The sequence below is a fragment of the Crocodylus siamensis genome, chromosome 5 (genome assembly GCF_052110815.1).
Source record: "Crocodylus siamensis isolate JL-2025a chromosome 5, ASM5211081v1, whole genome shotgun sequence".
NCBI lineage: Eukaryota > Metazoa > Chordata > Crocodylia > Crocodylidae > Crocodylus > Crocodylus siamensis.
Genome location: NC_143399.1, coordinates 94,557,097 through 94,573,745, shown reverse-complemented (window position 1 = coordinate 94,573,745; position 16,649 = coordinate 94,557,097). Strand labels below are relative to the sequence as shown.

Genomic DNA, 16,649 nt, shown 5'->3' with positions numbered 1-16,649 from the left:
CCACAGAAATTTGGATTAAAAAAGCAGGTAGAGTGAATTCCAGGCCACTTTATGCCAGGAGGCAGCATACTATGGGATATATTTCTGTCAATGCCTTGGTAAGATGTTTCTATGGTTGATCATATTCTAAAAAACGCCCCAAAACCTCCTTCCAGTTGGAATTTTTTCAAGTCCAGCATCTAGCTTTTAGATCATGTTTTTTTCTTAGACACATTTAAGCATCCTTTAAATCAATTAAACTGGAAAATATGCTTTCTTAGTTTCATTTCAGCCTCATTTTGTAACTTGACCTTGTTTTGCTGATCTTGTCTCTGTGTACCATGCATACACCTAGATTAATTTGGTTTGCTTCTAATAGAAAAAAAGTTTTTAAATTACAAATTTTTCATTTTTTGACAACAGAAGTATTTCCCCCCCCCCCAGAAAATAGTCAGTTCATTATTTTACCAAGATCTGTCTAATAGATTAATTAATATTAAAGGTGCTTTTTGTATTCAAAATGATGCATTCATCTATATCAGAAAATTAAGAACATAATTTTGTTGCAGGCTGAGATGAGAGCAGTGAAATGAGCAGCTGGTATTTTAAACTAAGTGTAGTTGTGCTCAAACAGTGAGACCAAATTATTTAGAAAATAACCAATTTAAGATGGCATGCTGAAACAATTTTTTATCAGAAAAACCATTTCCTCCAAGCACTGAGTTTTTTCTGTTGAGTCATTTGCTCTCTGATTTTCAACCTAAAGGTGTTAAACAGTTTAGTGAATAAAACAATATTTTCATTAATAAATAACAAAGGACCTTTTGAAAAACATATAGCTGTGTAACAGGGTGCTGCCTCCAGCAACATTTTTAAAGTGGGGCACCCTTCAAATCCTGCTATATTTTCCTCCTGTGTGGACCAGCTACCCACTTTGCTCACCTGCCATGACTTGATGTCACTTGGTTCTTAAAAAGGGTGGCTGACACAAAGGTTGCCGGATGGGCTCTAAGGCTCACCAGCTGTAGGATAATGATCTGCTGTCTTAAGGGCAAAATGAACGCTCCAACCTGCGCTTGACATGCCCCATGCCTCACAGATGTTTTATAGTTTTCTCTTTATGTTGGGGTCTCAGCCACTGGGGCTTACTTCCCCTCTCTCTAGCTAGGCCTGCCAGTCAAAACCCACTAAGCAGGGCTTGATTCCAAAGGCTCTAGCTCTCTAACCCACTTCGGCTCATGGCCCTCCATTTCATACTTTCCACAATACCAGGCCTACTGGCCCTTCTACACTGCACCCCTGTGGTGCCAGGCTGTTGGGGCCTCATCCCCCTGTCTTTGCCCCTCTTTCTGTAGTTAGGGCCATTTGCCTAAGTCCACCCACTAGGACCTGGCTTCAAGGCTCCTAGCTTCCCTTCAAGTGACTCTGGGCTCATGGCCCTAGTATTGCATCCCTAGTGCAGCAGGGTTTCTTGAACCCTCTAACACAGTGATCCTCAGCACTAATGAGGCCTCCTCCTCCCCTACAGTCTCAACCACAAACCACCAGCCTTAACATTAAAAGTAAACAACAGGCCTCTGTGGCCATATAAAGAAAATAAAGGTAAGAGAGGCAAACTGCCTGCTTACATGTGATTGGACTTCTGTCTCCCAGCTTGTCATAGTCTTCCTGAGGAGGCTGCTGCAGCTTCTCCTTAGTCACCAAAAGTCCACCTCTCTGCCCCCCTTGGCCTTCTCTGCCTGAGGTTTATATGGTTCTGGCCTTTCCCTTATGGTCACCTGACCATCTGGCAGGACTTGATTCTTAACCCCTGCTTGACTGAATGACTGTGCCCAGAAAATTCTGGATTTAAAGGGGTCACCCTGCTTCCTGGTAACAGGGCTAGGGTTCCCTGTTACAAGGAGACATAATACTGTTCTTAACAGTACAGACAATGCTCATCCACAACTATAAGGAGCTCAGAGTAACTGAAAAAATCCAGAATAATGATTCTTGCCACAGGCAAAGCAGGGGATCAGGGAGCTGGTAAATCTCCTGCCCCTGTAAAGATAGTAAGTAGATTAAAATACATCTGAGAGATCCAAAAAAGAGGACCATGCCCAGTCTCCCCAGTTAAGGAAAGCAAAACCCTAACAGTCCATGCTAATCTGATTGTGGCATAAAATTCCTTCCTGATTCCAAAAGTGGCAAGCAGTCTGATCCCAGATGTATCAGTCAGTCTGACCCTGAGCAAGGAAGCTCCAGAATGTTTTTAAAAGTCCCACTGGGAGCATCAGCGCAGCTGCATCAAAATCGTTGGTTGTGGCTGTGGCTAATACCTAATGCTTCTAAGGAGAGCAACCCTCCACTCTCCTTCCCCCCCTGCCCCAACTCCTGTAGACACAGGAGGGAAAATAATTACTTCCTAGGCCCATGTAGCAATCAGTAAACCACAGAAACATGGGAAAACCAAACACCTTCTACTCTGTACTGCAACAACTCCATGCATCACAAACTCTGTCAGAACTTCACTTTCTATGACTACATTCCCTTCATAAACTTGTTCCAGCTTCTTAACGTTGTTTCACAACCATGTCAGTTGTGAAACTCTGTTTCATTCTCCCACTGCTAAGCACTTTCCTCTTCAATTTCTGATACATGTGTGCGTGGTCTCCTGGGCTTTCAACTGTTGTTCTTCACAGCCTATTCTAGACATTGCTTTTCCTAGTTCATTCCTGACCAAGGGTTAATCGATCTCTTATCAAACACCTTCAATGAAAAAGTTCTACAAGTTCTCCAGGAAGTCTATTTCATTGCCTCACTGTTCTAACAGTTTAGATTGTTTTTTCATTATATCCAATCTAAACTTACTTTGTGGCAATCTAAAGACATTATTACGCATCCTACTCTCTTCAGCAAGGAAGAAAAAGTATTCTTTAGGGCAGCTCTTCAGATATTTGAAGGATGCTATTATGTCCCTCTTAATCACCTTTTATGCAAGCTGAGCATGCTTATTTCTCTCAGCCTTTCCTTGTACTGTGTCTTACACCTTATACTTCTGTTGATACGACCCCCAACCATATTCACCCTTGTTGCAGCTGCGTTACATTGCAGGCTTATGCTGAGTAAGTGATCTATCAAGAGTCTTAGAGCCTGTTCTGTAATGTTGACATCCAGCCTGTTGTCATTTATTCTATTTGTGCTTTTGATTATTCTTTTCTGGTGTAGCTCCTTGTATTTGTCAGAACTAGACTTCATCTTGTTGCCTCTAGTCCACCTTTCCAAATCCACCTGATTTTATTCCTATCCCCCAGTACATTTGCAATCCTTCCTAGTTTCATGTCTGCAGATTTGCTCAGGAAGCTCCCAAATATTCTAGCATCCAAGAAAGACCCCTATGGGACTCCACTTGAATCTTCCTGCCATTCTGACATGGACCCATTTATAAGTATCCTTTGCTTGCAGCTATTAAGCCAATTGTTTATTCACTGTGTAGTAGGTTTGTCTAGCCCATATTTCTCCAATTTGTTTATGAGAAAGTCATGTGGGACTTGGTTGAAAGAAGTAGTGAAGCCGAAGTACAATATGTCTACTGCATTACCTTCATCCACCCGACTAATTACTTTGTTGAAGGAGATCACATTTGTTTGGCAGAATTTGTTCCTAACAAATCCATGCTGGCTGCTTGTGAGCCTCTTCTCCTGAAGATGCTTACACCTTAAACCTATTTGTAATTTTCTCCTGTAACTTTCTAAATATTGTTGTCAAGTGTATTCTTTGAATGTTCAGTTAATAGCTGACTCTGGCTATTTAGTAGTGGACCCACAACTAGTTACAGTCCATAGTCTGTACAGAATCATCAAAAGGAGTACTAGTGATGGAGATATGTCTTCACTTTTTCTACCTATTTACTGTTAAGAATTTGCTGTCATTGCTTTCACTCTTGAAAAACGCTTTTATTAGAATTCAGCAAAATTCAGTGTTCTCAATGGCATTGGAAATTTGAACACTTATTCACATGACGATTTAAGAAATTATCTTTACTTACCTCACAGTGCCACCTAGCATGATGAAAATAAATTATTTCAGGGTAATGCAATTTGTTCCAATTGAAAGTCCGATAGGGACTTCAGTATAGTATGTAGAGGGAATCAAATGTATAAACCTAAGCTGCCATTTGAACTCCTCCACAAAGATTCCTCCTTTTAAGAATCTGTTATCAATTTTTGTAGGAAACAGGACAGGAAATGATTAAAGGATCTGGCCAGCAGCTTGCTCCTTGCTCAGTTCTCTACCACTTGAAGGAAGTGTTCAGATTGGAGGCAAGGACCACCTTGTGGAGAGAGTAACACAGGTTCTCAGAGGGCTTGGCACCTTGGCAGAGAGGCATTCTTATTTAGGACTGGATGGAGATGAGTTCTAGAGGCTGAGAGTTTTAGACTACTGTTTTTCTAAATGGGAGGTGAAGTGATGGTGCTTCTCTGAGAGTACCATTAGCTCAGCTTTCGCTCACATGGCAAGAAGGCAGATTAGTTAGGTTTCCCTGAGGTAACAGAGACTTGGGGACCAATTTTATTTAGCTTTTTCCTGTCTAAAACTTAAACAAACAAAATGTCACATGATTCGGACTCTTCCAAAGCTGCCTTGTTTCCTTGCCATGAAGATGCAGAAGAGGTGGGCATGAACACAAAGGAAATGTTTTTGGTTTTCAGGAGCTGATGCTGGCTTTTTGGTGATACATACCTAGATCATTTCAATGAGAGGGTTTTTCCTGAAACCTCCTCTGAAGCATTTTACCTTTTTTTCTAGTCCCTGACATGGCCCATCATTCTTGTCTTGATTTGGCTTCTACACAGGGAGTCAAAGCACAGGGACTGCAGCTACTATGAGCTGACATCTCTCATGTTTTTTTTAATGCAATACTTAGGGACAAACAGACCTGATAAATGGATGATCTGGGGCCTGGCGAGGCTGTAATGCAGCTGATTAGAGTGGGTCTGGATTTCCGCCTGTACTGCTCTCCCAGTTAAAGAACAGAATGCTTTTTGTTGGCTCCACTCACTTCTTTTCTAAAACAGTTTCATGGCATGAAATTTCAGAATTTTACAACCTGAGGAGAACAATGCTTTAAGGTTAATGCTGTAAGCCCTGACAATACTTTCCCAGGAAAAATATACATGTCCTTACATGGGAACAGTTGTGATACTTTGCAAACATGAAACATGGAAGATATTTTGAATGCCATATAAATGGCTTGTATTTTTTTCATATTTTTTTCATCTTCCTATCTGAAGGTTTGTTTATCATGCTTAATGCAGAAATGCAATAACCAATGAAAAAGTGGAGATAACTGCAAATAATTACACACTTAAGCAACTGCATAGAGGAGAAAATTGTACAGTGCATGTAAATACTAGGAAAAATAGCTCAGACTTGTAAGCACCTCTGCTGAGAGAATGATGCAGTAAGGGCCATTTTTTTTGTTTTGTATGAAAGAAAAGCATTATGAAAACCCCCTCCATGGCTATTATCCATGAGATGATAGATCTTCCTGCTGCAGTAGTCCATGAAGCTAATCTTTGTGCTTTAGCCATACTCAAAAGTGTCTAAGAAGGATGCAAGTATTGGTTTCTGTGTTTGGTATGATAACAATACCAGCCAATTTGTTCTGTTAATATAGCTGCCTTATTAATTAGTTGGATTTTGGAAGAAAACAGAAATCCAAGGGATATTGTGATGTTCAGAGTTGATGAAGGTTGATGCTTCCTTTTCTCCTTTCTGTTCATTTTCATTATTTTTCTCAGAGATAATGCAGACTGAAAATAGCACCAGTATTTTCAAAGAACTTTCTTATTTCTGTGGCTCTGTTTGGAACAGTGAATAGTGCCCAATGAATCCATTTTTAGGACAACTTAAAAGTAGCACAATTAAGAAAGTAGCACAATTATCTATTTGTGTAAATGACTGTAAAAATCAGGATTAGATGGTACAGAATTTAATTCTTTTGGCTTTGAAATGTACTTTCTAACCAGTTCTTCCTCTTTGTTGTTATGATAGTGAATGCTGAGAACAGATGTGCATGATGATATGATTTTGCAACACTTTACTAAGGTACAGCATTAGAAATGTTGCTATACCTGAACATTTGTGGAAATACAAGATGGCAACTTACCATGGTTGTGATAACAACTTGGATTCAACAATGACAACATTTGTGTTGCCCTTTCCATTTTCAAATTGCTAAACAAATGGCAGCTGGTGTAAAGGACAATAAAAATTCTTATGCCAAGATTGGCATAGTGCCATTGTTTAGTGAATTTGATTCAGACATTCAAATTTAGATGTACCTGTAAAGGACCATGCACCTCCTCTGCACTGGAGGTGGCTTGTGCTTAGTACTGTACAAATTATGAGATGAAATCTAGGTGTTCAAAAACTGACCTAGCAGTAAATGGTATCAAAAAGTGAGTTTCCTCAAAGTTGTTCAGAACAGCTACATGTGCTATCTATAACCTGTAATTTTCTAGGTTGGATACCTCATGAGGACTACTGGAATAGACAAGTACATTTTTGAAATAGTATACATTTGATGCTCAAATGATTGATGAAAGCAGAGTACTGGAAGGCACTACATACTTGTTCTTTACAGCTGACCCTGTATGGTATAGCTCTCCAGTACTTTCTGGCCATGAGAAGCAATTCAAGAACACAGAAACAAGATGTTCCAGAGAGGAGAAATGGGGAAGGAAATAAGGAAAGTCCAAATTAGTTGGACAGAAGACTATAAGACATTAAGGAGAAGCATATTGGGAGACAGCATGGAGAACAGAAACTACTGCCTTCTGTACTAAGAGTTAGGAAATGGATCCTATTCCTTTAGCTGAGAATTACTCTGGCATGGGAGAGCTACCATCAGACTTCTTGGGACAATTAGAAGTGTTGCTTGTAGTAAAGTCTAGGCTCCATGGGTGGCTATGACACCCTCTGGTGATCACACGACTCCTGTCTCACTCCAGCTCCTTGGGGTGCCCTCCCTTTGCCTCACCTGTCACATGTTGATGGCATTTTTATAGTGCTTAGGGATGCTGCCCCAGGGTCCCAGAATGAGCCCCAGTTTACCTTAACCATCCCCCTGTAGGCACTAAATTGTGGCTCACCTAGCCCTATTCCTAGAATAATAGGATCATAGAAAATTAGGGTTGGAAGGGATCTGAGGAGGTCATCTAGTCCAGCCCCCTGCTCAAACCAGGATCATCTATAACTATATCAACCCAGCTAAGGCCTTGTCTGCCCAAGTCTTAAAAACTTCTAAGGATGGAGATTCCAAAACCTCTCTGGATAACCTCTTCCAATGCTTTACTATCATCCTGGTGAGAGAGTTTTCCCTAATATCTAACCTAAACTTCTCTTGCTGAAACTTGAGAATACTTCTCCTTGTTCTGTTATCTGTCACCACTGATAACAGTCTAGCTCCATCCTCTTTGGAACTACCATTTAGTTGAAGGCTGCTATTAAATCTCTGCTCAATCTTCTCTTCTCTAGACTAAATAGGTCCAGTTCCCTCAGCCTTCTCCCATGAGTCATGTGTCCCAAATGGGAGGGGCGGATTCAGGGTCCCCCAGGTCTCTGCTGGCCTGAAGTGTGACTGCTCCAAACCTGAACTAGCACTAACACTGATCAACAGTGATGAAGGATTTTAAGGCTCTGGGAGACAAGCTGAAGGAGATGGGGGCGCAGTATTTTCCTCTCTTCTTCCAGTGAGTAGGCAAGGACAACGACACAAGGCCTGCACTGGCGTGGTCAATCAGTGCTTATGTATCTGGTGCTGCCAGGCAGGCTCTGGGTTCCTTGATAATGACCTATGCTTTTGGGCCGGGGACTTGGTGGGGTGGGATGGGCTTCATCTCTCTCCTAAAGGCAAGCGTGTCTTCTCTTCCAGGTTGGCTGATCTCGTATGGCGAGCTTTAAACTAGCCTCGCCGGGGGAGGGGGCCACAGGAAGACGAGGAGATGCCATCCGAGCAAGACAGGTGACAAAGGCAAGGAATGCTAAGGTAAGGAGCGGGGGTCCAGACAGTCTCCTTAAACGGAGGGGGTGGCACACAGTTTTGCAAGGCCTTAATTGTCTATATACCAATGCTCACAGTATAGGGAATAAACAGGAGGAACTCGCCCTCAGAATAGCTAGTTCAAACCCAGATGTCATAGGGCTAACAGAAACATGGTGGGATCCATCCTATGACTGGGCAGTTAGCATTAGGGGCTATAGGCTTTACAGGCAGGATAGAGAAGGAAGGAAAGGCGGGGGTGTGGCGCTCTATGTCAAGGAGCACTACACATCCTCTGCCAGCAGAATGGGGTCAGAGGAAGGGCAGGCTGAAGTGCTCTGGGTCAAGATTCAAGGGAGCCGTGGGGAGAGCGATTTGACAGTGGGGGTCTACTACAGACCCCCCAACCAAGGGGAGGAGCTGGACCGGGAATTTTTGGGCCAGCTTGCAGAGGCACTTAAGGCAAGGGATATAGTTGTCATGGGTGATTTTAATTACCCAGACATCTGCTGGGAGGAACAGTCAGTCAGGACAGACCGTTCCAGGAGGTTCCTGACTGAGATACAGGACCTCCACTTAATTCAGGAGGTGCATGGTCCCACCAGAGGAAACACCCTGTTGGACCTGGTCCTGGCCACAGGCGATGACCTGGTAAGGGGCCTCCAGGTTCTTGACCACCTGGGCGATAGCGATCATTGCTTGCTGGAATTCACCATCCAGCGCAGGGTGTCAAGGGCCAGCAGCAAGATGATAGCCCTAGACTTTAGGAGGGCCAACTTCAACAAGTTGAGGAGGTGCTAGGGTCCTTGAGGGCAGGGGAACTCAGTATCCAGGATAAGTGGTCGTTTCTTAAGGAAATGCTACTCAAGGTCCAAGGGGTGTCCATCCCAACAAGAAGCAAGGGGGGCAAGAGTGCCCGAAAGCCCCCCTGGCTCACCAAGGGCATCCAGGAATGCCTGCTTACCAAAAAGGCAGCATACACCCAGTGGAAGGGGGGTATACCTCCTCTGCTCGGGCCTGTAGGGGGGCTGTCAGGAAAGCTAAGGCGGACATAGAGCTAGGACTAGCATCCAAGATCAAGGATAATAAAAAATCCTTTTTCAAATATATAGGGAGGATGAAGAAGGCACCAAGTAATGTGGGGCCCCTGCAAAATACGCTGGGCAATCTGGTGGTTGCGCCAGAGGAGAAAGCGGAACACTTTAACCAATTCTTCACCTCTGTTTTCTTGTGCAGGGATTGAGACTTCCCCTCTGTGATGCCAGACGGATTCAAGGCGAACGCCTCCAGACCTCAGGTTGGGGAGGACAGGGTTAGAGAGCTTCTGGAGGGGCTGCACGTGTTCAAGTCAGCGGGTCCAGATGCTCTCCACCCCAGGGTGTTGAGGGAGCTAGCTGGGGTTATTACAGGGCCCTTGTCACGGCTTTACAAGCGCTCGTGGTGCTCGGGCCAGGTGCCGGATGACTGGAAGATAGCTAACGTCACCTTCAAAAAAGGGAAGAGAGAGGACCTGGGCAACTATAGGCCAATGAGTCTTACCTCCATCCTTGGGAAACTCTTTGAGAAGATCCTCAAGGAGCACATCTGTGATGGGCTGGCTTCAGGGATGATGCTCAAGGGCAACCAGCACAGTTTCATTGGGGGAGGTCATGTCAGACCAACCTGATTGCCTTTTATGATCAGGTCACAAAGGCAGTGGATGCAGGTGTTGCCATGGACGTAGTCTTTCTAGACTTCAGCAAGGCCTTTGACACCATCTCCCACCCCATCCTCATTAAAAAACTAGGCGACTGTGGCATTGATGCCTACACAGTCAGATGGATTGCAGGTTGGCTCAAGGGTCGTACTCAGAGGATGGTGGTAGACGGGTCATATTCAAACTGGGGGAAAGTGGGCAGCAGAGTCCCCCAGGGCTTGGTCCTGGGGCCTGCGCTGTTCAATTTCTTCATCAGTGATTTGGATGACGTGGTGAAATGCAACCTGTTTAAATTCACTGATGATACCAAAATTTGGGGTGAGGTGAGCACACTAGAAGGGAGGGAAAGATTGCAGCAAGATCTGGATAGGTTACAGGAATGGTCTAACATAAACAGGATGCGTTTCAATACTGACAAGTGCAGGGTGCTGCACTTAGGCAGTAGAAACCAGCAGCACACTTATAGAATGGGAAACTCCCTTCTTGAGAGCACATAGGCAGAAAGGGTTCTTGGAGTCATTATTGACTCCAAGATGAATATGGGCCGACAATGCGAGGTCACGGTTGGCAGGGCTAACCGGACCTTGTCGTGCATCCACAGGTGCATCTCAAATAGAACCAGGGAGGTGATCCTCCCCCTCTATGTGACGCTGGTCAGGCCACAGCTGGAGTACTGCGTCCAGTTCTGTGTGCCCCATTTCAGGAGGGATGTGGACAACATGGAGAGGGTCCAGAGGAGGGCCACCCGCATGATCAGGGGACAACAGGGCAGAGCCTATACTGAAAGACTGTGGGACCTAAACCTGTTCAGCCTTCACAAGAGAAGGCTGAGGGGGGACCTGGTGACTGTCTATAAACTCACTAGGGGGGACCAGAAGCGTTTGGGGGAGACCCTGTTTCCCCTAGCGCCCCCTGGCATGACAAGGAACAATGGACACAAATTATTGGAGAGTAGTTTTAGATTAGACATCAGCAAGAACTACTTCATAGTTAGGGCTGCTAGGATCTGGAACCAACTTCCAAAGGAAGTGGTGCTGGCTCCTACCCTGGAGATCTTTAAGAAGAGGCTTGATGCCCCTAGCTGGACTCATTTGAGTCCAGTTTTTTTTTTCTCCCACCCAGGCAGGGGGTTGGACTTGAAGATCTACAAGGTCCCTTCTGACCCTACTTCTATGATTCTATGATTCAATGAACATTTCTGTGCCTTACAGTGTAATGTGTAACAAGGCCCTAAGATGTGTAAACTAGTTTTAGGAAGGGGAGGTTCTTTGAGTAGATGTGATATCTTTTATTAGACCAAATGAGTTGTTGGAAAAAAGTTATTAGAAAGATTTCAGGAACAATAATCCTTCTTTAGGCACAGGAAGTCTCTGCTGTTTCATAGTTTCATAGTTTCTAGGGTCGGAAGGGACCTGAGTAGATCATCTAGTCTGACCCCCCACCATGGCAGGAGATAATACTGGGGTCAAACGACCCCAGCAAGATGTTCATCCAACCTCCTCTTAAAACCCCCAAGGGTAGGAGCTAGCACCACTTCTCTCGGAAGTTGGTTCCAGATCCTAGCCGCCCTGACTGTGAAGTAGCACTTCCTGATATCTAGCCTAAACCTGCCCTCTGCCAGCTTGTGACCATTATTCCTGGTCACTCCTGGCAGTGCATGGGGGAATAGTGATTCCCTCAATGCCTGCTGATCCCCCCTGACTAATTTATAACAGGCCACTAGATCCCCCCTCAGCCTTCTCTTTTGGAGGCTGAACAGGTTCAGGTCCTGTAGCCTCTCCTCATAGGGCCTTCCCTGCTGTCCCCTGATCATGCAAGTGGCCCTCCTCTGGACCTTCTTCATGCTGTCCACATCCCTCCTGAAATGGGGCGCACAGAACTGGAAGCAGTACAGGGGGAGGATCACCTCTTTGGACCTGCTTAAGATGCATCTATGGATGCATGACAAGGTACAGTTGGCTTTCCTGACTGCCTCCCCGCACTGCTGGCCCATGCATCTTGGAGTCAATTATGACTCCAAGATCCTTTTCTGCCTCTGTGCTGACAAGAGGAGAGTTCCCCAACCTGTAGGTGTGGTGCCGGTTGTTCCTCTCCAGGTGCATCACCTTGCACTTGTCTGTGTTGAATCCCATCTTATTCATATCCAACCACCCTTGTAGCCTGTCTAGGTCTGATTGAAGCCTGATGCTTCCTTCTAGTGTGCCAACATCCCCCCACATCTTAGTGTCATTAGAAAATTTGAACAGGGTGCTTTTTACCCCCTCATCCAAATCACTGATGAAGATGGTGAACAGTGCGGGCCTGAGGACCGAGCCCTGCGGAACCCCACTGCCCACGTCCTTCCAGCTTGAGAAGGACCCATCCATTACCACCCTCTGGATGCGGCCCTCCAGCCAGTTGGTGACCCAATTGACAGTGTGGGCGTCGACACCACAGTCCCCCAGTTTCTTAATGAGAACGGGGTGAGAGACAGTGTCGAATGTCTTCCGGAAGTCCAGGAAAACATGTCCACTGCTACCCCTGCATCTAATGATCTGGTAATTTGATCATAGAAGGTCACCAGGTTGGTCTGACAGGACCTGCCCCTGATGAACCTGTGTTGGTTGCCCCTAAGCATGCAGTTCCCTGCTGGCCCCTCATGGATGTGTGCCAGCATAATTTTCTCAAACAGCTTGCCTAGGATCAAGGTAAGACTAACTGGCCTATAGTTTCCTGTGTCCTCCTTCCTCCCCTTTTTGAAGATGGGAACCACGTTGGCCCTCTTCCAGTCCTCTGGGACCACACCAGAGCACCACGAGTGCTCATAAAGCCGTGCCAGTGTCCTGCAATGGCCTTGGCCAATTCCTTTAGAACTCTAGGGTGGAGATTGTCCAGGCCAGCTGAGTTGACTGTTCTGGGATTCCAAGGAATGAGAGAAGCTGAAAGTGTGATAGGATGTCAGTGAGAATGTAAAATAAATTGAAATTAGGATAACAAAAGGTAAAGCAGGGAGGGGGAGAGGGGGAAAGCGGGGGGAAAGAAACCAAAACTGAGTAAGGGAGATGCTACAGTGGTGGAATACATGGTAGAAAAGAGGCTGTCTGTGAAAAAGGAAATGGCTGGAGAATAGGAAGACAAAGGGCAGAAAAGGAGGGGAGGTGGGGGGACAGAAAAGTATAAAAGGTCAGATCTGGAAGATACCTGGTGAATCAGATGCCAGAGAGGTTGTAATATGTTGTGGTGGGCCAATAGGGGTGCTCCTGCATTGAGCCACCCACCTCCCTGCCCCCAACCACCTTCCAGGCTCCAAGTGCCTCCCTAGGGGTGCCGCACGTCCGGCTGACCCCCTTCCTGGAGTACACTTGCTAGCCTGGGGGTAACGTAGCTGCCATCACCCCAAGAAGGGACTCTCTCTCGGCCCTGTGTCCTCAGGGAAACACAGGCCTAAAGTCCTATGGGTACTCAATCCAGTACAGGCACTGGGGGCACTTCCCCAAGTCGGGGGCCAAAAATGAAAGTCTCCCTTAGTTCGTAGACCTAAGGGGTCTTGTGGGCATAATTTAGACCCACCCCTCAATAAGTCACCCACACCAGTCACAAAGGAGAACTTTATTGATTACAGGGGTAGGGTGAAAATAGGTTACAAGATTGAGAATATCATAGAAATCCTAAAGAGCAAATAGTCTGGCTGAGGTAGCATTTTGATCACGCATCTGAGTTACTGCCAGCTAGATATCTAATCAGATCTCGAGTAGCTTACTCACAAGTGTTGTCCAGAGGCTGGTGGAGATTCCCTCTGGAGGCAGGCTGTTTCTAGCTTATGAGTTTTGGGGGAGAGAGCCAGTTTCAGATGGTAAACTCCTCTCTAAGTCTGAGTCCCCCGCATGGCTGCTGCACCTTCCTCCTGGGCAGTCTTAACTTATATAGCCCCTGTGACCTCATTCATCTGGTCCAGTGGAGGCCAGCTGTAGTTGGCTGTCAGCCAATCAATTTGAAATACATCACTAATTGCCAGGCAGACTCTAGCCCCGCAGGTAGATGCCCCTCACTCAGGTAGCTGATACCAGTCACGAGGCAGAGGGAGCAGGTTTCCCCCCTCCCTCAGGAATGTAGCCAGCTCAGGTTACCTAAAGAGAGAGGGTAAAGGTGGGTCTCCTCTGATGGGCCCATCCTAATCACATTGTCACAGCACAGAGATTTTGGGGAGAAACGAAGGTGGCTTCCTGCCACATATGTCATACATACAATGTCTATATTGAGTCCATGATTTTTTGTATTTAGTAGATTTATGAAATGAAGTTCATAGGCTCATCTATGAAAGGTGTTTTGTAAGTTCCCTTTGAGGATTAGAACAGAGATCAGAGAAGGAGTGAGAAATGTGCCTCCACAGGAAGTTGGGTATTCTTGTCTATGATAGATTTTCAGTCTATGTTCATTCTGGTGCACAGTTGTTTTTGGTTTCTCCTACATATTTTCCATCAGGGCATTTGGAGCACTGGATGAGATGTATAACATTTCTGGAGGTGCGGCTGTAAGATCCAGGAATGGTGTAGTTATTTTGGGGGTGGTGGAGATGTGTTGACAGGTTTTTCATTTCTTGTCTGGATCCATTCAGTGTGTTTGAGTCATAGGGTGTTTGCTTCTGGTGATGAGGTTAGCAAGGCTTGATGCTTGTTTAAAGGCTAAGATGGGTGGTTCCCGAAAGATCTCTTCGAGAATTGGTCTTTTTGTAGTATGAGTTGCTATTGTTTTACAGTTTTCTGTGTAGGTTCCAGGGAAGGGTGATATAACTAATGGTGTGTGATTTGTGGGAATTTTCTTTTTGTACTGGAGCAAATCTTTACACAGTATCAAGGTGACTCTTTCACAAGTGTGATCTCTCTCTCTGGAGGAGTGTCCTTGTTGGCTGAAGGCCCTTTTGAGCTTTGTGAGGTGGTAATCATGGATATTCTCCTCACTGCAAATTTGGTGATATTGGAGAGCTTGGCTGTAAATTACAGCTTTCTTGGTGTGTTTAGGGTGATTGCTGGTTCTGTGTAGATATGTATTGTGGTCCATTGGTTTCTTATATATGGTGGTTTCAATATTACTATTTTGAATATTGATCATGGTGTCCAAAAAGGAATTACTGGTGTTAGAGGATTCAAGAAATTGTCTGATGGAAGGATGATGATTGTTGAATTTTTGGTGGAAATCAATCAGAGACTACAGGGTTTGGGTCCAAATGATGAAGATGTCATCTATGTATCTCAGGTATAGTGAGGGTCTGATGGTGCAGTTCTTGAGGAATTCTTCTTCTAGGTAAGCCATAAAAAGGTTGGCATATTGTGGGGACCTTTTGATGCCCATAGCTGTGCACATGATCTGGAGGAAGTGTTGGTTGTTGAAACTGAAGTTGTTGTGTGTGAGGATGAAGTATATGAGTTCAGTGTTATCCTGAGGTCTGTACTCTGAGTTATAATCTCATTCTTGTAGATATGTGAAGCAGGCTTGGATGCCATCCTGGTGTGGGATGTCGGTGTATAAGCTAGTGACATCCATGGTGGCTAGGACAGTATTGCTGGGAAGGTGGTCTATGTTTTTGAGTGTTTGCAGAAAGTCAGTTGTGTCTTGGATGAAACTTGGTCTTTGGGTGATGAGGGTTTTAAGATGGATTAGATGAAACCTGATATTTCTTTTGTTAGGATTCCATGATCTCCTGGGGTTTCCTTGTTTGTGCATTTTAGGGAACAGGTAAAAAGTCCCTGGATTGGGTAGTGGAAGGATCAGGGTCTGAAGTTTTTCTTGTAGGTTCGATGGAAATGATGTAATGGTGGTTTTTAGTTTTGAGGAGAAAAGGATAGTTGGATCTTCCTATAGTTTTTTATAGTAGGTAGTGTCAGAGAGTTGTCTATTGGCTGCTTTTATGTAGTCTTCGCAGTTAAAGGTAAGGATAGCTTCTCCGTTATCTGCTGGCTTTATTACTATTTGGTGGTTGGAGTTTACAACTGAAAACACAGTAAACTAGTTTTAAGCACCTTTTAGGCTTCTTAAAGTTATGCCACGCCAGGGCAGGTTTATCTCCAATCCATGTTACCCAGCTCATGTTCCATGTATATATGGGCACTTCCCAGAGATAAGCCACCTAAGTTTCAGTCCTCCAGCCTCCCAGGGTGCAGTGTCCACTACCCCCACCATCCTGCTCTGTGCAAACAACTCACAGCTGTAGTTCCTAGTCAGGCCCAGTTTGCCAGCCCTCTGATGGAAAGTCAGAGCCATGCAGGTCAGGGACAGTCAGAACTTTTTTTATCCTGAATGTGTAACTACTCTAAACTTGAACTAACACTAACACAGATCAACATTTGAGAAGCTTCAAGTGCAATATACAACAAGGCCCTTAGTTCATCTGAAGAGATGGACTAATTTAGATCAGGAATGGGTTAATCTGATCTGTCAAATGCCTGTATGTGTTCAGACAGCATCTCTGAGATTGGGAAAACCCAGCTGCTCCTTCCAGCCTCAGAGCTATGATTTTTATAGTCCCTGACCCAGTACAATATGGATCATCCTCTAAATTCCCCCCACCATGGATCTGCCCCCTCTGAATTCCTCCCACCATGGATCTGCTAGGCCCCTGGTGAATATACATTGCTCTGGGTCTATATTCATGTGGCTTAAAGTAAGCCATGTGGGCATAGACCAGGTGTGATGAATGGTTGTACACACCCTTGGGCAAAACCAGGCAAGGGACTTAAAAATCAAGTAGGAGGTTTTTTAGCATACATAATTTAACATGGACCCCCAATGTCAACTAACATAGGAACCTCCAATGTCAATCATTTCAAATTAATTCAATCAGAAGGCAGGGTAGAGATAAACCTTACTGACTAGCTGAATCTGAGATGGATAAATTTTCTTGAGGAAGAGAAGAGCTCACTCTATCAGATGCTATCTCTGATTATGCATCTCTGACTCAATTAGTGTATAAGG

General features: G+C 44.9%; 1 pseudogene; it reads right to left on the bottom strand.

Moving 5' to 3' along the window:
• Positions 1–12,547: 12,547 nt before the first annotated feature.
• LOC149864407 (uncharacterized) lies at positions 12,548–15,401 on the bottom strand (annotated as a pseudogene).
• Positions 15,402–16,649: the final 1,248 nt, after the last annotated feature.